Raw genomic sequence first — 24,776 nt, 5'->3', positions numbered from 1 at the left:
TGGAAATTCTATTAGTATTCTAATAAAGATCATAATAGTTTAGAGAACACCATTGCAAATTGGAGTATAAGTCAATTTGAAAATCCCATTTTAAATGTAGCATGGATTCTAATTCTTAGTCATTTTCTATGTTGTATATTGAAAGAATGAAATGGTCACATCTTCAAAATTTAAAGTCTAATTGAACATTTTGGTTTCTTGAAGAATCCTTTGTGTATTAAAGGAACCACCCTTCTCATCCACTAGCCTCTAGATACTTGTACCTCATTTTCTTCTTCTCAGATACCAAGCTAATCATTGAAGAGGATTCTCAACTAGTTATTAACAAATTGAATCATCTTCTTCATGGAGGAAATTCTAAAAAGTTATTAATTATCTTACAACTAGAGAATTATCTCATGAGAATGTAATCCTCTCACTTGCGAATTCTAGTAGTCCTCACCACCCGTCTTTGATGCTCAACCAATAAGGTGGAAAACTTCTTGGCTAACATAGGGAATGTTGATGAACTCTTAATATTGCATAACCATGGCCTCCCTCTTTTAAGGATAATATATTTCATGAATGACACAACCTCCTTATCTAGGATTGCAACTCCCGAATGGTGGTGTCTAGGGATGAACAAATGGAGGGTTTTGATAGTTTCCATCTACTCTAGAGAAATTTGATCAAATTTTACATCTCACCTTTAACTTATTAATAATTTCTCTAATTAAATCCAAAATTTTTCCATTCTTCTCTAATTTAATCATTCTCTATTCTTAGTTTTACATTTTATTTATTAACAATTTCTTTTATTTAAGTCAAATTTTCTCTGAATCTTGTCAACTAGCTATTACCTCACTCCTTTTAACCTAACCTTGTGCTCAAAACATTCTAAACAAGATTTATGTATACTTGATGATGGAGTAATGTCAATAGTTTCTTGCTATTTACACACTTGTATCAAGAGGTGGTAGAATGCTTGGCCAACATAAGGAGTGTTAATGTAGCTCTTAATATTGCACAACCATGGCCTTCCTCTCTTAAGGATCACATCTTTCAAGAATTTCATAACCTCCTTCTTAGGGAAAGTTTTATTTGAATGAAATGAAAGCAAGACAAGATTCTCCTATGCACGGAGGAATCACACTTACTATATCACCTCATGGATGATCACATGGAACACATGGAGGTTGCTATTCTTTGATATAATCATCCTTTGGGAAACCCTAATGAACAAGCCCATGATTTGCCTTAGTCTTGACATTGCATATGCTTTTGATATTGGTTATGTTTTACTTTTTGTTGGACAATTCATGTTATAACATATCTTTGATATCGATTTGTTTTGCTTATGTTATGTTATGGAATGTTATACCTAATTTTTGTATTTTATTAACCATGGTCATGTTCTTCCCGTTTCAAGGACTACGACTTGCAATCTGCTCTCTTTGGTTCGGTTTCTATTAGGGAAGCCAAGACAAAGACAATTTTTTGATACTTTGTATGTATTGTAAATATTTTCAATATTAATATATAGAACCATGAGTTTACAAAAAACATCATAATATATTTAATATTATATTATATTGTATTAATTGTATATGAGTTTAGTATTATCATATTATTATTAAGCCCAATTTTGTAATTTGGTGAAATTTCAAGTAGTCTTACCTTTTACTTATTAATCATTTCTCTAATTGAAACCAAAATTTTTCCACTCTTCTGTGATTTAATTAACCTCTAGCCTTATTTTTACATTTTATTATTAATAATTTATTTTACTTCAGTAATTTTATCAAAATTTCTCAAACCTATTCAACTAGCCATTATCCTTACTCCTTTTAACATGGGTTTTCAAAACATATAAAGCTAACCCCAAATATCGATATTTTTTACGATCTACAAAATTGTCTAAAAAAAATCTATTAAAGCATGATCTCCAACGATGAAAATATTCATATCCTATCCTCATAGATTTCTCTAAAATTTAGGTACCCACACCCCCTCTCTCATAAATTTGTAAATTTGATGCATTTCTAAAAGTTTTAGAAGGGATATTGTTGTCAAGCAAGGTTACCCATTGTCTCCTACCCTTTCTGGTTTATTTATCAACAGAGTAGTTAAATTGGCAAGGGGGTGATGGTATCCATTTGGGTAAGTTTGTTATAAGGCTTCTTTTGTATGCAGATGACCTTATTTTGGTTGCTAAATTTGTTCTTAGTTTGCAAGAGCACTTACTATCCTTTGAGCATTTTTTTAGAAGGGTTGGGATGTAAGTCAATATTAATAAAACGAAAGTAGTGGTTTTCTCTAAAAAAATAAAACATAACCAACATAAGTTTGGAATTTACTTCAACAAAAATCTAAGTTTGGATGATTGTAGAAAGAAAAGAACTTTGGGGGCTTGGAAAGCATTTTATGCTTTAAAAATAAGTGTAAAGAGGTAGAGTTATGAGATTGGAAAACCATTCAAACCCTTTTTGGGCTTCTAGTGATTCAAGTGGTTCTCTATGGTTGTGAACCATGGGCCAGCAATACATCCGACATGCAATGGAAACAAATTGAGAAAATTCAGAAGTGTTTGATTACAAACAAATTCAAAATTAAAAGTGCAGTTTCCCATGCTATCTTGTTAAGTGAAACATGGGTTGCTCCTTTAAATTGATGAAAATCATTCAAAGCTGAAAAAGATTATCATATTTAAAGGGTTTGATAAGTGAAACAGGGGTTGCTCCTTTAAATTGATGAAAATCATTCAAAGCTGAAAAAGATTATCATATTTAAAGGGTTTGAAATTTTACGTTTTAAACACACTCTCTCTCTCTCTCTCTCTCTCTCTCTCAAGTTTATATAATAATTTATTTAAATATAATTAATTATTTAATTAATTTTTATATAAAAATTTATAAGTATTAATTTTTATTTCAATTTTTTTAATTAATTGCTTTTTAAGTTCTGTGAATTGTTCTGGAAAAACATTAGTTGAAAAGATTCCAATAATGTGTCTCAAGATCTCTTTACTCTGTGAAAATGTTGGAAAGGATTTCCACCACTCCTCAAGATTTCTTGTGACCATATGCAATATTATATTAAATTAAATTATATTAAAATCTAATTAAATTTAAATTATAATTTATCAAATGCTAATTAAATTTAAAATAGATTTCCCAATAATTGCATCATTCAAATACAAAGTCTTTTTAATATGGCTTCAAAGGGCCATCATCCTTTCAACAATGCCACAGTAACCACAATGATGTCAACTATTTCTTTAATTAATGCAACTACTCTAGCAAGATAGGTGAAAATTACCTTTGAGTATTGTTTTAGAGATATGATAGTTTAGAGAACAAGATATGATAGTTTAAAGAACACCATTTCCAATTGGAGTATAATCAATTTAAAAATTCCATTTTAAATAAAGCATGGACCTTAATATTCAATCGTCTTCTATGGTATATCTGGAAAGAAAGAAAGGGACACACCTACAAAAGTCAAAGCCTTCCTAAACATTTTGATCTGGTGAAAAATCCTTTGTGCAATAAAATAAACCAACTTTCTCATCCCTTTGCCTTTGGATGCTTGGACCTCACCTTCTTTTGAATTAAAAATCCTAAGGAAGCTCTTCCCTTCCCCTATTCCCCCTCTCCCCCCATTCCTCTTCCCTTGACTTTTGCTTTTTTCTTCCTCTCCTCGTGGTCCCCTTCTTCTTATTATTCGGTCAAACTGAACTTTGATGGTACCTCCAAAGGCAACTTGGAAAATTTTAGCTAAGGAGGCATTTTTCATGATGATTATACATGCTCTCTTCTACTTCTCAGAAAATATAGGCTCGAATACCAAAAACATTGAAACTCTTCTCCTTGGAAATGGGTTCCTCATTTTCTCTCAACCTCTAATACACCAAGCTAATCATTGAAGTGGATTCTCAACTAGTTATCAACAATGTGAAGCATATTCTCCATGGATGCAACTCTAAAAAGGTATCAATTAGCTAGTGACTAAAGAATTATCTCATGAGAATGAAATCCCCTCTCACAAATTCTAGTTTGGTGCTCAACTAATAAGGTGGCAAACTTCTTGGATAATGTAGGGAGCATTGATGAAGCTCTTAATATTGCACAACCATGGACTCCCTCTCTTAAGGATCACATCTTTCAAGAATGTTATAACCTCCTTTTACATGGTTGCAACTCCCCAATGGGGGTGTTTGGGGATGAGAAAAGTGAGGGTGTCACTAGTTTCCAAATGCTCCCCCTTGATGATATGGGGGGAAATTTGGTGTTGCATGCCATTGAGCCAATTTAATCACTGTAAGTATGACTGAATTGCAACCATTAATTGTCAAACCATGGTAGGTCTATTTATTTAAAAGGAGTATGCACAGAGTAAAATTGAAAGATAAAAGAGTGTTGATGAATCTAATTGTAGAAAATAACACTCATGCAGAAATCAAAAACATTCTACAAAGATGAAACCACATTTCATGTTACCAAAGCAAAGGCTCACCACACACCACACCAATAACTAAGCCGGTTAACTAAATATTATGTTCAACCCAATCTTGTGTGACATCATATCATAAATCTGGAAATAGAAACAAACCCATTCTATAAATTACACAGTGACAGGAATAATTTCACACTTACAAAAAGGAACAATAATTGCTCTGCCACTACGCTATTGCTTCTACTGCAATCCCTTCTAAAGAGGAGGGCCCTTCCTCCCTAACAGGGCGCAGGGATGAATTACAAATTAATAAAACTTCAACACCACAGCTGTGAAAGCATCAACAACACTAGTATTTGTATCAAGAAATGATTATGAATTATAGGAGAAAAATAACGATACTTGTCCTCTGTTACATGGAACCAAGTTCCTTTTATAATATTGACATGTCCAAAATAAGAAATGGATTAGTCATGAGAATCTCACAATTCTCATGCTGATCAATATAGAGAGAAAATAGAAATCGTTACAAAAAGTTATAAATACAAGGCTTATTGTTGTTACATCATTCTTCAAAATCACAACTATCTTGATTCCCTAGCTACCTATGGATAATACAATCTTTGCGGCAGCTGTCTTGTGGAATAGTACCCATAGTCCTTAGAAATTTTCAAAGTAGTTAATGTCCTGCAGTGTAACAATAATTCTTAAGGTGTAACAACAATGCATTAGGTGTAACAACAGTTTGTAGTGCAACAAAAATGTTTGAGATGTAACAACAAGTACTCAGAATCCACTGTTCATCCTTTGGTTGTGGTCTTGGAAGCATCACCTGAAAGAAACAGAACCATAGAGCCTTTTGTCCACAATTGCCTTGGTTAGCCATCAAAAAGGATATCACCTCATTCATATCTAATAAACATGGAAAAATAATATGTTATGACAAAAATGAATTCTTACAAGCAGGAAAAAGGTATCCACTGGTTCAAAGGTGAAATGGTAAAGGATAGGGGGGAAAAGGTATCTAAAATATGCACAAATCCTCCACCCAACATCTGCCCCAAGCTGAAGCAATTACTTGTCCTCATGCAAAATACCTCAAGGCCTGTTGTTATGCTTCATATACAATTCCGTCAAATCATTATCAGTATCCTCCTCAGCAGACCTGTATCCTTGACTAACCATTAGTTGATGTGTCCAAGATTCCTCCTTGTAATCACACAGTTGATACTAAGGCTAGTATTTCTCCACTAGTAACCAAATTAGAGGATGTTTGAATTTGAGTCCTATCCAAAAGGTGCCCAATAAGTCTACACTCCGAGCATATTCTGGCACCCGTGAAACAACAACCACAAAATTTTGAAAACAAAAAGGGTCACTCTCCTGTAATCATGCACTACTAACCTCTATGCACTTGTAGCACCCTATTAGTGCACTACTCTTCATCTGCACAAAAAGTTTGAGGCAAATCTTCACAATCCTCCTCCCGTAGATGGTTTCCTACTCCTTGACATCCATAACACTCAAAAATTTCCTAAAGAGGTGTCTCAGTTTTGTAGCCATACCTGGTTCAACCTGGATCATCAGTGTTTCCTTTTCTTCATTCATGTCTAGCGTCTTCATGCCAATCTATCTGATTGTTCATGAAAGAAATGAAGGGGCGCAACTGAAAATCGCCCATGTAATAAAGAATGATCGCAACCATGTGCGTGCTAACATGTTCACAAATCATGTTATGAAGAAAAAGCTCACAAAGCAAGCTTTGATCCTGGAAGTTGCATGCACAGAAAGCATCCAAATTTTTTTGGGCAAAATTAGCCAAATAGGGTCTATTTTCATAGACGACATTCAACTAAAACAAGAAAAATCATTCCCACAGAAAAATTGGGTGGGTCGAAGAGGGCCTTCTACACCCTAACAAATTTAGGGCAATTGCATGCAACTTGTTTTTGTCATTTGTCAGATCCAAAAGCTAATCCTGTAACAACTAAAACTGCTCTTCTTTCTTCTTCATAGCTACCTCTTTCCCTTGTCTTTCCCATTTTTCTGCCAAATCCTTCTCAACCCATTTCTCCTTGAGAAAGTTTATACCTTTCTAGTGTGCCATCAGTGATATCACTCTATCCTGCAACAAGAGTGGTTGTCGCTTCCACTTTGGTAACTTAGATATCAATAAAATTCTCTAAGAACACCATCTTGATCCAAAACCTTGTGTTCCTCTACATGCACTATCACTGGGGGGTGTAATAGCATCCTAAGGATTAAGCTTATTTGTCTCGATTGCTGGTTCTTGTGTAATAGCAGTGTCATCAATGAGTTCTTGTGTAGGAGTCTCTTCTTTTCATCCCTGGTCAGCTTCTGCCTCTACTGTTGGTTCTTGTGTAACAACAGTTTCATTGGTAGGTTCTTTTGTATCAGCTCCCAGGTTGCCACCCATGGAATGCTCTGTTTTAGCTGCTAGTTCTTATGTATCAGCAACATTGTCAATAGGTTCTTGTGTGATAGCTTCCCAGGGATCGGTTTGAGTCTCCATCGAGGTGGTGCTTGCAACACAAACTTTATATCTAGTTCCTGCTAGCTTTATGGTGCATGCTGCACACACAGGACTTTGTGTAGAATCCACCCTCATTTTGTCCACTGCTTCTACTAGAGTATCCAGACTTGGAACCCTTACTTCTGGTCTACTTTCTTCTAATTTCTACTTTAATTTGTCATTTTCTTCTTCTAAGCTTTTGATTTTAAGAAACAAAGACTGGGTCTTATTCTTACCTGGAAGAGGGTCTTCTTCCGGATGGAGTTGTTCCTCCTCTTTCTGCTTTCCCATGCCCTTGCTCGGTTCTTTGCTGGATGAATGTGAAGGTTCTGGCCACGAATTGACTTTTAACCCTTTCTTCGGTATTCTACCACCTATCAGCTTCTTTAATGACCTTTTCTCGACCCTTCCAGTTTCCTATACTTCTTTCAGGGCATCGGGGGCTTTAGTTCACCTCTTGCGGGAGCTCCTTACTTTTCTACTCATGAATTCTTCCCAGCTTCTGCCTTGTCATTCCAAGGTGTCCAGTATAATCAATTTGATAAGACCATGATTGGTGACACAAGTCTCGTGGTGTGCACCAATTTTTACAGTTGTAGACATGTGCCTAATGTTCTCTAACAAAAAATATGGAATGGTAACCAACTTCTCGTGATGCAGGTCATTCAATAATGCAAAATGGTAGATAAAGATGATTGTTTCCCTTCCCTCAAAGGTGATATACTCAATAATGTACAGGGAAACATCTCCCCATGGGTGAGGGAGTGACAATATATCAATTCCCCTACCCTTCTTCTCCAATTGTTCCTCTCCTTGAAGGAACTCAGCCTTAAGAGAAGGGTCTTTTATTTTTCTATCAAACCACCATTTCCCCAGAGTTTGTAGTGATGTTACATGGGAAATTACTTCCTCTATGACTTCAAGCTTTATCCCCCAGACTTCTGTCTGGTTTCTTTGCAAGTTCCGAGCGAATTCCATCACCACTGACTCTTCTGACCCCTTAAGTCATTCGAAAAATTTGAACCAGCCCACGTCTTTAAAGACCTAGCATGCCTCAGGGAAGTTCTCCAAAGCTTACATCGAAGTGGGCTCCTGTCAAATTGTTGCTCCTCCCATCTCAACCCAACACTCTATACTTTGTTCTAGCTCTGAAAAAATTGGAATGAAGGTGCAATGCTCGTTGAGGTTGATGTTTGGGAAGTAAAAGGCAATAAAACTAGGATTTTGAGTTAAAGAGGATCGTACTGCACACGGTATGGTCCATTATTGGTCTAAATCATGGAGATCTGGCGTTAAATGCACTTTCAATTCTTTGCATGATTGGAATAAAATGGATAATGATGACAAGGTTTTAATAATGATTACCGGTTTTAAATTCAAGATCATAGATTACAAAATGACTCATCCTCTCCCCTGAGTTTAATGTGACGTTAATCCTTAGCCATCTAAAGAGATGCCATATTTAATTTCCACAATTGTTAAATAGAGGAAAGAAGTGATATACCTTTATGTGACGTACCTGGAGTGATGTGGTAGTTGTATGAGTTGATTCTACGACATAATGCTAATGAACACTCTCTCTTTTCTTATTTTATTTGACAATTTCGCTGATGTGGCTACTTACAAGTTGACAATTGTTACTCTTGTAACAACAACACGTTTCCATGCTATTTGTACAACAATGTTTTATTTACATAATCTTCCTAAAAATACTTACAAAGATAATTTATAAACCTATTCTAATAGAACTTGTAACAACATAAAAAATAGAATATACATGAGTTACAAAATGTTGTTACAGAGAGAAGAAATGTGTAACAGCTCCCAACAGAAGCTAGTTTTTAGCTGTCACATTCGGTCTTCCTGCACCCCAGAAGAGATTTTCTCAGTCAGACTTTTATTTATATGTTTATTTATTTATGTCGGGTGTAACAACTGCCAACAAAAGTTGGTTTTCAGCTGTTACACATATTGGAAAATTAAGAAATTGGCAACAAAAGGGAATTATCCCCTGCCTTCGTAATCTAAAGGTTAGAATCCTTGACAATGTTGATGAACAATTCCTTTGAGGCAGGTTTGTGATATAGCCGAAGACGGTTTCCATTAGAAAATAATGGTGTCCTAGTACTGTCAATGGTAACTAAATTTACAGCCCCATTGTCTAATATTGCGTCAAATTCATAAGGATCTAGCCACCTGGTGTAGAGCTTCCCTTTAAAATCCTTAAATCTTGAATCATACAATAGAGCCCAATCTCCCTTTTGAAATTTCTTCTTTTTCATAAATTTAGCGTGCCACTTAGCTCTCTGCTGCTGGAAAATGTTTGTTTGCTGAATAACAGCTAACCATTTCTCATCTAGTTCGTTAAATTGATTCAACCACTGTTTTTGTGTTGTTGTCAGATCTAGATTTACCTACAGTGTTGTTCTCAATGTCTTAATTTCGAACTCTAGAAATAGAGGATTTTTACCATACACTAATTCATATGGTGAGAATCTAGTAGTGTGCCTCCTTGTAGTCTAGTATGCCCACAATGCTTATGGGAGTTTATCAACTCAATTCCTTCAATGGCTAGCTACGATCTTGGTAAGAATACCCTCAATAACCTTGTTGGTTCTTTCTACTTGGCAATTTTCTTATAGATGGTAAGGTGAGCTGATTCTATGATAGATTTTATATTTCTCAAACATGTACTAAATTAAATGAGATGTGAACTAGGGGCCTCCATCTGTCACTATTTCTCTATGTACTCCAAAGCGGACAAAAATTTCTTCAAACAAGAAGTCTGAAACAACCTGCTCTGTAGCTATGATTAATGCTTTTGCCTCGACCCATTTTGTGACATAGTCAGTGCAGACCAGAATGTAGGATCTCTGCTGATATGACAGGTTAATTGGTCCTACAAAATCTAAAGCCCATTTCTTGAATGGTTCTATGACTATTTTTGGTCACAATGACATCTCGTCTGATTGAAGTGGTTGACCCATTCTCTAGTAGCTATCACATCCCTTCACAAATTTCTTAGCATCTTGGAATATTGTGGGCAAATAATATCCCGTTGAGAGCACTTGTATCTTGTTCTCTTATCTGCAATTGACCTTCATAAGGTTCCTCATGGAAAGCTCGAAGGATATAAAAATTTCACCCTCCTTTACACATCTTCTGATCTGATGATCTGGCCTAGCGTGATAGAGATTTCCTTCTATACATGAGTATCTAGTAGTTTGCTGAATAATCCTTTTCTTTTCCCTATAGGATATGTGTTGGGGTATTTTTCCTGCAGCAAGATAATTAGCTATGTCTGCATACCATGGTGAGTGAACTAAAATAGAAAAAATATATTCATCTGGAAAAGAATATTCAATAGGCATGCTTTCACTACCAACAGTCAGTCTAGAAATAACCACTGTGTAATCCTACCATTAGTGACTGGTTTGTTCATCAAAAAACAAATGGAAAAGTGGTCCATGTGTACAAACACTTTATATCCTGTGATGTAGTGCCAAAATTTATTGGTGGCATGCACTACTGCAAGGAACTCCTTCTCAGTCACCATGTAATTGAGTTTAGCTGGAGTCAAGTTTTTACTTATATAATAAATGGCATATGGTTTCTTGCCCTCTAGGTTGCCCAAAATAGCTCCCAAATCAGTATTAGATGTGTCCATAGCTAGGTGGAATGGTAGATTCCAGTTCAGGCCCCACAAAATAGGAGCTACTGATACACATTCTTTCAATTTCATAAATGTTTGCTTGTATTTCCCTGTCCATACAAATTCTACGTCTTTCATAAGTAAAGAAAATAAAGGAGATGCAATCCTTGAATTTTTTTCTATAAACCTCCTATAGTACCCTACATGACCCAAGAAACTACGTACTCTTTTTGTGTCTTGGGAATTGGGATTTTCAGGATTACCTCTATCTTAGCAGGATCTACTTTAATTCCATCATCTGAAACAAGATGTCCCAACATGATCCCTTCATTCATCATCATGTGACATTTTTTTTATACTCAAAGCAACATTAATCTACACACATCATTCTAATACTTTTTCAAAATTAACTAATGTTGTTTCGGAGACATCCCCGTAGGGTGTGAAGTTATCCATGAAAATTTCCAGACAATCATTCATCAGATCTAAGAAGATTCCCAATATCGCTCTTTGGAAGGTTGTTGGGGTGTTACAGAGTCTAAAAGGAAGAAATCTGTAGGTGAAAGTTCCTCAAGGACAGGTAAAGGTCATCTTATATTGGTCTTCTAGGGCAATCTGTATTTGGTTGTACCCACTAAACCCATATAAAAATAAGAAAAATCTCTTGCCATACAGGGTATCAAGGACCTAGCCTATAAATGGAAAGGAAAATGGTCCTTCTGGGTAGCCTTGTTAAGTTCTCTATAATCCACATAGACCCTCCACTTTTCATTCTTTTTCGTGACAATGACAAGCATAAATGCCCACTGACTACTAGAAATGGGATAAATGAAGTTGGAATTTAGGAGTTTCTACAGTTCTTCTTTTACTACCTCCTTTAATGTAGGGTTCATATGTCGCTACGTTTGTCTCACTAGATTACAACCCTCCTTCAAATAGATGCGGTGAGTGCACAGGCTGGGATGGATTCCCTTCATATCTATATAGTCCCATGCAAATGCCTTTTTATACTTCTATAACAGCTGTAACAACACTGTGTTCTATTCAATTGTTAAGTTTGGATTAGATTTAAGATATTTACCTAGTTCTATTTCAACAGGACTGCTATTAATACTTGAAGTGGTCTTCATCTGTTCAAGGCTCAAATCTTCTACAACATCCTCCTCCCCTGAGTTTTCAATGGAAGTAACAGAAAGTGAATTACTAATGAAACCACTTATGATATCATCTTCTATTTCATCCTTAAAGTACTATGCCTTCCCGAGGGTGAGAACTATGAGTGATCTGACTCAGGTTCAAATTCATCCCATAAGAGGTCTCTTGAATTCGTATCTGATTTTGCTGGGGCATAAAGGCTAAGATTTTTGGTGGCTTGGACATCAGAAATCATTATGGACGCAGACCTACATCCTATGAATGCATTTGCAGTGGCTAGCCACAACCTTCCTAAAGTTGAAGGATGCCCGCTCAGGTTTGATTTAGTTTGTAAAATAAGTCAGTAGGATATCACCAAGAATCTATTGTAATCACTATGTCTTCTATCATTCCCTCGATTTTGACACGGGACCTATCTGCTAGTTCTAATACCATAGGTGTGTGTCTTAGTCCATGTAATCCAAAGGTGATGAAGATTTCTTTTGTCATTACATTAATGTCTACCCCTAAATCAATCAATGTATTATTTATGGGCTTTCCATCGATGTAAACAGTGACAATAGGATTCCCTAGATCATTATATTTGGTTAAAAGGGGTTGATTAATCATCAACTTGGACAACTTTCCCATCACATGAATAGTAGCAGGGTCCTTAGGCTTCCTTCCAGGATTTTTAACACACAAATCCATTACTGTTTTTGCATAGATAGACACATATCTGATAGCCTGTAGTAGAGGGATCCGTATGTGTAAGTTTTTTAACTCCTTGAGAAAATCTGATTCCAAGTGTGAAGTCATACCAGTTTCCGCCAACCTTCGAGGATATGGAGGATCCTTCTTTTCTATAGTCAAGTTGCTTATTACAGGTGTATCAGCTTTACTCAGAGTCACTATTACAGGTGCAATGATCCCCTCTGAATCAGTTGTTACAGTTGTGACAACAACTTCAAAATTTGTAGAACCCCCCTTGGGTGACTCACACTCTTCTTCAGTTATAACAAGGGAGAGTTTTGGGTGAACCACTTTCCCTGACCAAAGATGGATTTCATTATACCCGATAGGAGTGATACAATAAGTCTGAAAGGTGGTCACAGGTTCAACGTTCCGAGTTACCTTATTGTTTGGGTTAGGGTTAAGTTGCATATGTAATTAGGGTCGTATAGACAGTGTAGCAACATGTTCTTGAATAGGTGGAAGTTGCAACTGCTATTGTGTTTGTATTTCCAGAAGAACTAGTCCTAGGGAATTTCCTCTCCAATTTTGAGTCCAAGGATATGGTTGTGATGGAGGGCATAAGAAAGGTGATGAGGAAGACCATTGATTCCAAGGTCAAGGATATTGTGTTAGAGGAGGGGAAGAGTACTGACATGGAAATTGTTGAACATTTTGTGTATAATTCCATGGATTGAAATAAGAGAAATATTGAGGCATACCTGGGGGTCATGATTTCCATGGTTTCTTGGATCCAATGAAGTAGGAAAACTGAACCTCCTCGCTTGATTCCTTAGGCATGAATTTCAATTTGGGAATCTCTAGGCAATGACCTATGGAGTGCTCTAGATCATAGATGTAGTACAAGGTGATGTTGTTTACCCTACATTCCTTCTGAGAATGCTTGTCCCTGCATACCGGGCAGAACACGACTAAAGCTGCATCAACCTTGTTTTTTGATTTCTTCACTTGTGCTATTGTTATTTGAGTAGACAGGGTATGAAGAAGATCAGTTTTAATATTCTCGAACAAGTTCCCGATTTCCATCCTAGTCACACCACCATTTGTAGATTTTTATATCTGGGTAAAGGAATCTCGCACGTTGCTTCTCCCCTTCGACGATCCTCTAGAAAATATCAAACAAAGCTTTACTATCTCAGGAAATGGTTCTTGAGATATATCCCCTTTTCCTAATAGGTTCAGGGTATCGAGGCAGTCATCTCTCATACCCCATATGAATATGGTCTTCAAGATCTCTTGATCTAAGTCACTGTGTTTAGATCTCTGCAAATTGTAATGGAATCACTCTACATAATCCTCCAAGATTTCTTCCTCGTTTTGTGTCATCCTGAATATTTCTTCCTGCAAGTCCCTGGTTTTGTAATAATCCTGATACTTATATAGAAATGTTTCTTTCATGTCACTCAATGTTTGAATGGTAGCACAGCCTAATCCCATGAACCATCTCAACGCTTCTCCTTTTAGAGTAGCAGGGAATAATTTTAGCTTCTGAGCATCTGAAACATAATCATAGCTCCTGAACAAGACATCAAATTCAAACAAGAAGGTGTCAAGATATTTTATAGTCATCCCTTGCAAGGATGGAAGAGATGATAAAGGAATGTTTTTCATGGGAGCTTCACTTTTGATATTCCCAGTTGGAAACTCAAAGGTGGTGATGGTGGAATTTGTTTTAGTGTTGTTATAATTATTATTATCCCCCATTGTTGATCCTCTTGATCCTTGCTGTGATAGGTCTTCTGCAGACCGTCTTGGTGACTGTCTTATGGGTGAATATTTTCTAATTTATAGCTAAGCCTGCTTCGGGGCTTGTTTTTTTACTACGCTTCCCGAAACGAGATATTGATAATTCAATAAATACTTTCCCACCCCAGGCTCCTGGTGTTCCCCACCATTTTCCCCTGACCCTCAGTTCGAACGTCCTGATCACTAACCTTCCACTGCTACTCCTGATTTAGATACTTAGTTTTGTGAGTGGTTATGCTAGTTATAGGATGATATGGTATAGAGGCAGAGGAATTGGATGCTTCTGTTCTTATTATGGGAGTAATAGCTCTTTGTGGCCCAGTTTTCCTTACGTCCCTCTTAGAATTTGACTTTTCTTTTTTCTGCTTTTGAGATCATCTCATGAATAAATGTTTTCCTCCCCAGATTTTCACTCTTCTTATTTATTTATGAACCATTTTTCCTGTGACTTATTAGAGTGGTTATAAAATGAGATTTCTATTATTCCTACACATGGACCCTATGCGTATTTATTCAAATCCTAAGTGTCTTAGCTTATACAGTGGTGAGCTCACTCAAGTATATTAGAGCGATGCGTAGGTTCTTACCTGTCTTCTTACCACGCATCACATGTAAAGCTAAGAGAACATATAAAGAATCAATGAATTCACACAACCTAAGTGTCCTAGTGACCACATGGGTCAGGCCGCCCAGGTATATTAGAGCGATGCATAGGTTATTAACTCTCGTTTTACCGCGCAACACCTTTGCACTAGAAGCACTCTATTGACAAACACACTTGGCTGATTGCATCGTCGACTACCTTCCCCGACAACGACGTCAAAATGTTGAGCTGATTTAATCACTGTAAATATGACTGAATCGCAACCATTAATTATCAACCCATGGTATCTCTATTTATTTCAAATGAGTATACCCTGTCTGTGCCGATACACTTCAACGAAGAGTAAAATTAAAAGATAAAAAAGTGTCACTGAATCTAATTGTAGAAAATAATGCTCATGCAAAAATAAAAATAAAATTCTATAGAGACGAAACCACGCTTCATGTTACAAAAGGAAAGGCACGCTAGACACCACACCAATAACTAATCTGACTAATTGAATATTATGTTCAACCCAATTCTGTATGACATCATATCATAAATCTGGAAACAGAAATAAACCCATTCTATAAATTACACAGTGACAGGAATAATTTCACACTTATAGAAAGCAACAATAATTTATCTACCACTATGCTACTGCTTCTACTAAAATCCCTTATAAAGAGGAGGGCCCTTCCTCCCTAGCAAGGCACAGGGATGAATTACGAATTAATAAAACTTCAACACCACAGCTATGAAAGCATCAACAATGCTACTCCTTGTATTAAGAAATGATTATGAATTACATGAGTAAAATAACGATACTTGTCCTCTGTTACATGAAACCAAGTTCCCTTTATAATATTGACATATCCAAAATAAGAAATGGATCGGTCATGAGAATCTCATGATTCTCATGTTGATCAATATAGAGAGAAAATAGAAATCATTACACAAATATCTAAATACAAGGCTTATTGTTGTTACATCATTCTTCAAAATCACAACTATCTTGATTCCCTAGCTACCTATGGATAATACAATCTTCACGACAACTGTCTTGTGGAATAGTACCCATAGTCCTTAGACGTTTGCAAAGTAGTTAATGTCCCACAGTCTAACAATAATGCTTAATATGTAACAACAACGCCTGAGGTGTAACAACAATTTGGAGTGTAAAAACAATGTTTGAGGTGTAACACTAGTACTCAAAATCTATTGTTCATCCTTTGGCTATGGTCTTGGAAGTATCTCTTGAAAGAAATAGGACCATAGAGCCTTTTGTCCACAATTTCCTTGGTTAGCCATCAAAAAAGATATCACCTCATTGTCCTCTTGACCTGTATTGAAATTCACACTAGGGCCAGTATTTGAAGATTTCTAGTCAGGAGTTGGGAAGTCAATGAGGAAAATGAAAATTAATAAAGCTCCGACCTCATTCAACCCCCAACCTAATATCAGCTTCATCACAACCCGAGGTCATAAGGTGAAATTGCTAAAGGATAAGCGCTCCATCAGTCAATGAAGGACACTAGCAGTCTGAGGATTTTTAGCAGCAGAATGGACAAATTTGGAGGAATATTTAGTAGTATGGCTAGATTTGGAGTTATCCAAATTTAGAAAGTCACAAATAAAACCTATAAAATTTTCACAATTACATAATTAAGCAATTTAACTCAGGTTTTCTTACAGAGATAGGGGCGAAGAGTTATAAGACTTAAAGACCAGATTCAAGATACTTCATAGAAGTGGTATATATGAAAAAAAAGGATTCATTTTAGAAAAAGAAATGAAATTAACTAAAGATGAAAAGCCAGAAATATTATCCCTAATTTCTACACAAGCATAATCAAATTTGCAAGAGGTTTTTTTGGTTGCATGGTGTGTTAGTGTTTCAATTATTATTTAGAGGTGAATGTTGGTGGATTGCTCAATGATCAAAGACTATTGAAGGTGGTTTTATGGTGTTTGTGATGAGTAATTGAGGTCAGTAATTATTATTTTTATGAAAGTAAATGATCTTCATGATTTGAGTTTGAAAATGAAATAAAAGATGAATCATTGAGGTTAATCAAGTGGTAGCTTGCAGATCAGGGGTTGGGTTGTATCTTCCTCTAGTAGTGATTGGTAAATAGTTAGGGGTTGTCTCTTCTTTCAGTGGTAGATGATAAAGTAGGGGTTGTATCTCCTTTCAATTGTAGTTGAAAAATTAGGGAGTAGTAGCTTCCTTCTGGTTGTAGCCAAAAAACTTTGTAACACCAAGTAAAATCTTGCCTTCGTGGAAATAATTGAAGAGAAGTTTGAATAATTTATGTGTTCTATTTGTGTTTCTAATATTTTGATTCTTGTGACACTGATATGAATCGTTGTTGAAGTATTTATTGGTGTCCTAGTAATCTTTACTAGTGAAAGAAAAATTTAAAATTCCTACAATATTGATTCACCTCCCCTCTCAGTGTTGTCCTAGTTTATAAAAATTGGTGTCAGAGGTTTGGTTGCTATAGGAGCTACTAGAATAAAGATCAAGGACCATGGAAAACCAAGAAGGATAATACACCAATAAGGCACCAATGTTCAATGGAACAAACTATGCATTTTGGAAAGTCAGAATGAAAACCTATACTCAATCACTTTGAGTCGATGTATGGGATGCACTGGAAGAAGAATATCGAAATCCTAAATCCTTGATTATTAGAGATTAGAATATGGAATTTACATGTAATACTAAAGTTATGAATTCCCTACTTACTAGCCTACCTGAATTAGAACTAGTCAAGGTCATGGACTGCTCTATTGAAATATCCATTTGGGACAAGATGAGAAACTACTATGAAGGTGACAACAAGGCAAAGCAAGCCAAACTTCAAGGTTTTAGAATGCAATTTGAGTCTTTGAAGATGTATGATGATGAATATATTACTAAATACTTTCTAATATTTGATGAGGTTGTGAACATTATAAGCTATTAGGGCCCAACCCTAACCCCCTTATTTATGTAATAGGGTCTAGTCATAGTTATAATTAGTTAAAGAGTCAACAAAGCCCATATTAATAATTGTAAGTGGTTGACCCGCATTTAAAGAAGGGACCACAGTTAGTTGCAAATGGGCCATGGTATTAGATAGATGGTATGAATAAGAACCATGGTACTAACCCATGGTATTGCATGTATGAATCCTATATAAAGGATAGAGACTCCCCTTGAGGAGCGTCGTGTCTTATTTTGTAATTGAGCCTAGCTCTATTAGAGGTTTCCCCCTCGAAGAGGAAAGTGAACATTTCTTTCCTTTTTGAATAATAAAATACATGTTATTTCTTATTGTTCTGTGTTCTAGGTATATTTCTTCGCATATTTGATATTCTGGTATCTTCTCACAGGTCAAGATCATAACAAGTGGCATCAGAGAACTTTCTAGGGCTGGTGGGATCTCCATTTTTAGTAGATTTTCTTTTTCCTAGAGACATTTTCGGCGTCCTTAAACCACGGGATCTGTCGTTGCGTGCATAGACCTGTGGATTTGGGGAGGCATGTACGCAGGAAATACAAGAGGTGGTCACACTTGTTGGACTCCCTTGTAACCCCTGTGGGTACCCCTTTGAGTAGTAGCGCATTAGATAGAGTCGTGCACAGACTATCTTCCAAGTACCCTCTAGGTATATTGGAAGCCCCCTAGGCTCTCGTGAAACCTCGCCATAGATAAACCATTGGCCGTTTGGCTACTACAGTACACCGAGAACAACACTCGGGAAGATTACTTGCACATATGATAGGGTAGTTGGGTTGTACGGCTAAGGGTATGGTTGATCCTCCTTGGTTAGTGCACTGAAAGATTGGGCCGAGTACTACTGTTGGACCCTTATGTATAATGTGACCTGTAGCACCTGACACTCCTTGAGACCATAATTCCCTTGTCTCTCTCTAGATCATGCATCATCTTTGCCAAATCAGATCTAGCAGGTTGGGTTCTATCACAGCTGCAACAATCAGATCCGCCATTCAGATCTATCATATTTTCCATTCAGGTCTAGCAGGTTGGGTTCTATAGTAGTCGCAACAATTAGATCCGCCATTTAGATCTAGCAGTAGAGGTTCAATCACTACCACATTCCTACTCATACTCTGTAGTTGAGGGTTTTGCCGACATATTTGACTATTTGTGTGGCTCCTATACCTGGGTGTGATTCTCGCAGGACATTGGGAAGAATTAAATTTTCTGGGAATCGACTACTGTAGTATTCCTAAGCAAGGAGTAAAACTGCTTCTGAGTAAAAAAAAAAAAAAAAAAAAAAGTGAGACGCTCCCAGGACGCTTATAGGAGACTTAGCCCATAAGAATCAGGTCGACGGACTGAGCAAGGTGGTACCATTCACTTGTCAGTGTCAAAATCTTGGGTGGTCCCAATTTTTTTCCACAGTAACAAAAAGTGCACCAGATCTATGCATGGTACAAACTAGAGCTCAAGCTATGGCCAATGAGAAGATAGACACCCTTGAACAAAAGTTGGAGGCATTAATGAAGCAGATCCAGTCCTTAAATGACACAATCACCAAGGGCAAGTCGAGGGAACAACTGGAGACATATGATTTTAATGAAAACCTTGAGGGCGAGTCTAGCCATTCTCTTCACTTGTATGGAAACCACCAATTGTCCCAGCCTCGACCACCTAAGATGGACATGTATAAATTTGATGGCTCTCATCCGGTCATATGGCTAGCACAAATGGAGCAATATTTCACATTGAATCACATCAAAGATGATGTGACTAAGCTAAGTGTGGGAAGCCTGTACTTGGACCAAGAAATATGGCAATGGTGGTAGTGGCATCAACACTGCTATGTAAGGCCAATGACTTGGCATATATTCTCAAAAGCCCTTTCTGATCGCTTTGACCATGACTCTAAATTTTTGGGTTGTCTTACTAAGCTCCGACAGAAAGAATATATTAAAGCTTTTGAAACATTAGCCTTCTATACATGAGGTCTAGCAAATGAATTCTACTTAGAATGTTTTATCAGTGGTCATAAAGACACCATACAAGCCCACGTCCGAATGCACCACCCAGTCTCATGGATGGAAACTTGCAAGATAACTTGGGAAGTAGAATGAGTGTTAGCGGCCCAGTCGACTCATCCAAATTTCATAGCCAAGGGATGCCCCACCCAGGCTTTGAGCACTACCCAAACACTTAAGGTTTAAAAGGTGTCACTAACAGAAATGGTAGAAATAAGAAAGCAAGGATTGCGTTACTACTGTGATGAGAAATACTCCCCGGGACATAAATGCAAGGAACCCAAATTCTTTCAAATTGATGCTACTGATCACAGTTCATCTGAGGAAGCCCCACCATTTGAGGGATTAGAGGAGGAAGATGAGGACAACCAGCCAGACAATGAGCTCCCAGCTACACCTGAAGAACCAGTTATCTCGCTTCATGCTTTGGCAGGAATTTCTTCTCCACAAACTCTCAAAATCAGAGGTTTTATTAATCATCACCCTATAGTAGTCTTGATTAATAGTGGCAGTACACATAACTTTATCCATCAAAGAGTTGCCGAAGCAGTGCATTGTTTTGTCAGAGTAGTCTCTAATTTCCAGGTCTAGATTGCTGATGGGGGGACAATGAAATGTGAAGGCTGCTGTGAAAATTTCAAACTTCAAATGGGGGCTTATCACCTAAAGACCCACATGTTTGCCATCAACATGGGTGGGTGTGACGTTGTCTTGGGTGTTGAATGGCTCCACACACTCGTCCTAATCACAATAGATTTCTAGGAGTTATATATGAGCTTTAAGCAAAATGACCACACGCATACCCTCCGCAGACTCTAGGCAGGTTCTCCTTCTATCATCAGCTCGCATAGGATGGAAAAATTGCCAAAAAAGGGCCACCATGGAGTTATAGCCCAATTTAATGCCATCCAGGCATATGAACCCACTTCTCTTCATATTCATCCTAAGATGCAATAGGTCTTAAACAACCGGCTGCAGGTCTTTGACAAGCCTCATGAGCTTCCACCCTCGAGAGGGGAACATGATCATAACATTACTTTGGTCCCAGGGGCACAACCACCAAATATGCATCCATATAGATATCCTTTCGCCCAAAAGAATGAAATTGAAAAAATCATCAAGGAACTCCTAGAAGCCGGTGTCATTTGTCCTTATTCATTTCCTGTGGTCATGGTGCTCAAGAAAGATGGGGAATGGTGTATCTTTCCAGACTTTAGGGCCCTCAACAAGCTGATGGTTAAAGATAATTTTCCCATCCTAGTTGTTGATGATCTTCTAAATGAACTAAATGGGGCTCAATTCTTTACTAAGCTCGACCTTGCTCGGGCTATCACCAAATTCGCATGAAAGAAGTAAACATTCCAAAGACTACTTTTCAAACTCATGAAGGCCATTATGAATTCCTAGTCATGCCATTTGGTCTCTATAATGCCCCATCCACCTTTTAGAGCCTCATGAATCACCCACTCAAACCATATCTTAGAAAATTTGTCCTCGTTTTCATTGATGACATCCTCATCTATAGCCTCACCTGGGAAAAACATCTTCAGCATGTAGATTTTCTCTTGCAACTGCTTCGGAAGCATAAATTATTTGTCAAACTGTAATTTCCTCAATGGTTTAATCCCAAGGGTTAAACCATTGAGGAAATGACAAATATTAAGTCTCTTATTTTATCACTCAGGTTATCCTTAAAGCTCCTTAAAGGATACAGCTGAGGTAACCACAAACCAATCTTTGGATTGCAGGTGCTAGCCCACCAGTAGTCAAAAAGGGCTCTCTCTTTAGGATTTAGCTTTGTTGATGATGATTTTAGGCTAGTTATTGAGTACAAGGGGTTTTGTTTTAGTTTTGGTGGGATGGATGATGATTTCAAGTAAAGAGGCAGGGATAACATGAAAGTTTTAGAACCATTGGGCATGGAGTCAAGGCGTAGGACTGCAGGTGCATTTTCTTGGTCACAAGAGGGAATATGGAGCAAGATAGCTGCACATGAAACAATGATTCAAGCTAAAGGATGGAATGAAGGCTAGGAATGAGAGGCAGTTAAGAATATCTCGTTCAGCTTAGCAGAGGGAAGGTGAATGAGCTCTATCTAGGAGCAGTGAAGAATTCCTAGATAACTGTCAAACATGAGTGAATTAGGGGAAATATGAGCCACAGGGAATTCATATTCATTACTAATTCAAATGAAAACATATAGAAACAGAAGAAATTGAGCATAGAGGGCAATTAAACCAATTCTAAACTATTCATTCTTTCTGCTATTTTGGATGGTACATCAAATTATGGAAAACAAAGGTAAGAAACACTTATTGAGTCATGTTGCAGCACAAGAATTCCACATTCAGTTCTTTAAAACATTGATACACAACACACAGTCATTCCTCCAAGCTTTTCAACAGTCTTTGATTAAGTAAAACATCAGGTATACAGAGCGAGTCTCTCTTGGAGCTATACAACCAACCAACCCCTTAAACAGTGAATTAGGGTGGTTTTTATAAGTAAAATATCTATAAAAATCAGATATCAGACAGATCTGCTGTAATAAGTGCCTTTAACCTAACACATGTCTGAAATAAATGCGGGAAAATATCCTCGAGCTACGCTGGGTGCAGCTGTACCAAAAAGGAGTTTAATGTCTTTATGGCTCTGTGCTGATCACTTAGCCATAACTGTGCTTTGGGTTTTGATCCATGCTCTTGAGTGGTTCTGAGGTGCATTAACTGTGATGGGAGAGCCTTGATTAAAGCTCCATTGTTTTCTTTGACTTTGTTGGAGGTCATTCAATGTTCACCTGCATTGGAAATAAAGTTTTTCATTAAAAACATTTGACTGATACTCTTTGCCGCTTCCTTGATATGCTTTGGCACTGAATGTGCGCCTTTCTCACTTCTAATACTCTTTAAACTGTTGCATCGACCTTTCATGGCTGTTGTTCGGCCCTCTGTTTGCTTTTAAAACTGTGTTTACCCCTTTCTGAATGGTACGTGAAGAAATTCATGTCATTCTGTGCCTTTCGGGCCTGCTGGAGGCCAAGCCATGAAAGGGCTTTCCATTATGGCCTATTTCCCGTAGCGATGCACAATTAATCGCACATCAAAAACTGCCTCAGATTTTGATTTCGGGCTTCCTAGGCTGCGATTTTCGCCTTTCGCGCTTTTTGACGGTGACGTCAGCATGTCAGCAGTGGGTCCCAGTACGACGGGTGATGTGGCAGGGTGACGTCAGCAGTACGGCGGGTGACGTGGCAGGGTGACGTCAGCAGTACGGTGGGTGACGTGGCGGTATGGAGGAGGAGGTGACATGGTAGTGACATGGCAAGGACACGGCGGCAGGAGGCCGATGCAGGATGATGACATCAGCATGACGTGGCGCTGATGCAGGAGGAGGAAAGGCGGTATCCGGTTTCGGGCACACTGCTTTTGTGCGCAGGCGGTATCGGAGGAGGGGGTTCCGCCACAGCCGAGAGGGTGACACGTGGCGGGAGTACGACGGGAAAACCGCCCATCTCCCGGGCGCTAACCCTCGGCATATCGGGGCACAAAAAGGCCCACCCACTGTAGATCTTGGGCGCGCCAGATCTGACAGTCGGCGACACGAGTAAGGCGGCAGACGGTTAAAAACGGGGCCCACGCATATTTTATTATGTGTTGTTTAATCCGACGGGGGAGGGGGGGAACCTTAATAAAAATGGCTTTTATGGGTTATATACAAGCGGGGAAAATATATTTATATGCATGACCTTAGGATAAGGGCGGGAAATGAGTGTTGTGGGGTTAGGGCTTAGGAGAAATGGTTGTTAGGGTGACCAGGTATCAGACTAACTCCAAGTTAGGAAACGGAAGGGATAGTAATAGCCCCGGATGGACTACTATTTCCCGGACTTAGGAAATATGGCTATAGTGCCAAAGGGAGGGGCTATTTAATATTTTTTGGGGGTTTCATATAAGTTTTAGTAGTAAATGGGGATGGGGAAATGATATAGGGAGCTAGATAATAGAGTTAGGGGTTAATATGAAAATGAGGTGAAGTGTAGGGGGGAGGCTAAGTTTGTGAGCTAAAGCTTTGGACATTGAAAGTGAATGGACGGTGGAGACATGTTTTTACACAAGAAATGTGGCTTCTTTTCACAGAAGAAAGTCAAAGCTTGACTTGGTGCTGTTACAAAAATAAAGTTATAACAGGACTGGTTGGGCAGATCCCAAGGTCCTCAAGGGGATGTTAGTGAGTGATTTGGGGAATGAGAAGAAGGGGGAGTTAGACATGCCTCACTTGAGCTCCTCCAAAGGGGAATTGCCTTGCCCTGTAATCGGAATAGATATAACACACTTGAAAAGATGAAATGGATTACACAGCATGATTCTGCAACCACAAAACTACTTACCCAGCCTACTTACCTAGCATTTTTTCTTCTTTTTGCATAGGTGCACTTGGACTTGCAGACCCAGATTATCCTTTTTTCTTTTTGTTGTCCTTCTATCTAAGTCTACACTTATTTCTTCCAAGGGCCCAGATTAAGCACTTGGGCTCCTTTGTTTCTCTACCTATCTACAAATCTGCCAAGATTAAACTGTTTGGACAGATATTCATTCTCTACATTCTAAAACAAGAAATTGAAACCTAGGGATGCCAAGATTAAGTTGTTTGGCCTTCCATTAACAGAAAATTCTTCAAAAATGGATAACTCATCAAAATTGGGATACAGTAGTGGCATTTAGACTGGAACACTTTCATGGCCTCTTCTTTGGCCTCTCTTAGAAAATATGGAGCATTGCAGCATGCAAAGTATGACATATTTGGCATGTAAAAATGTCAATCATGAAAGATGAATACCTATTGCAACAGGAGGCTAACAGTGGCTCCACTTGGGGATGGCTTCTCCTTGTGAAAAGCCAAGAATAGAAGGTCAGACTGCCTTGATCTT

This window comes from Pinus tabuliformis, chromosome 7 (assembly GCF_031772625.1).
Source record: "Pinus tabuliformis cultivar Carrire ecotype Pingquan chromosome 7, CPIR1, whole genome shotgun sequence".
Taxonomy (NCBI): domain Eukaryota; kingdom Viridiplantae; phylum Streptophyta; class Pinopsida; order Pinales; family Pinaceae; genus Pinus; species Pinus tabuliformis.
Note: the sequence above shows the minus strand (reverse complement) of the source record.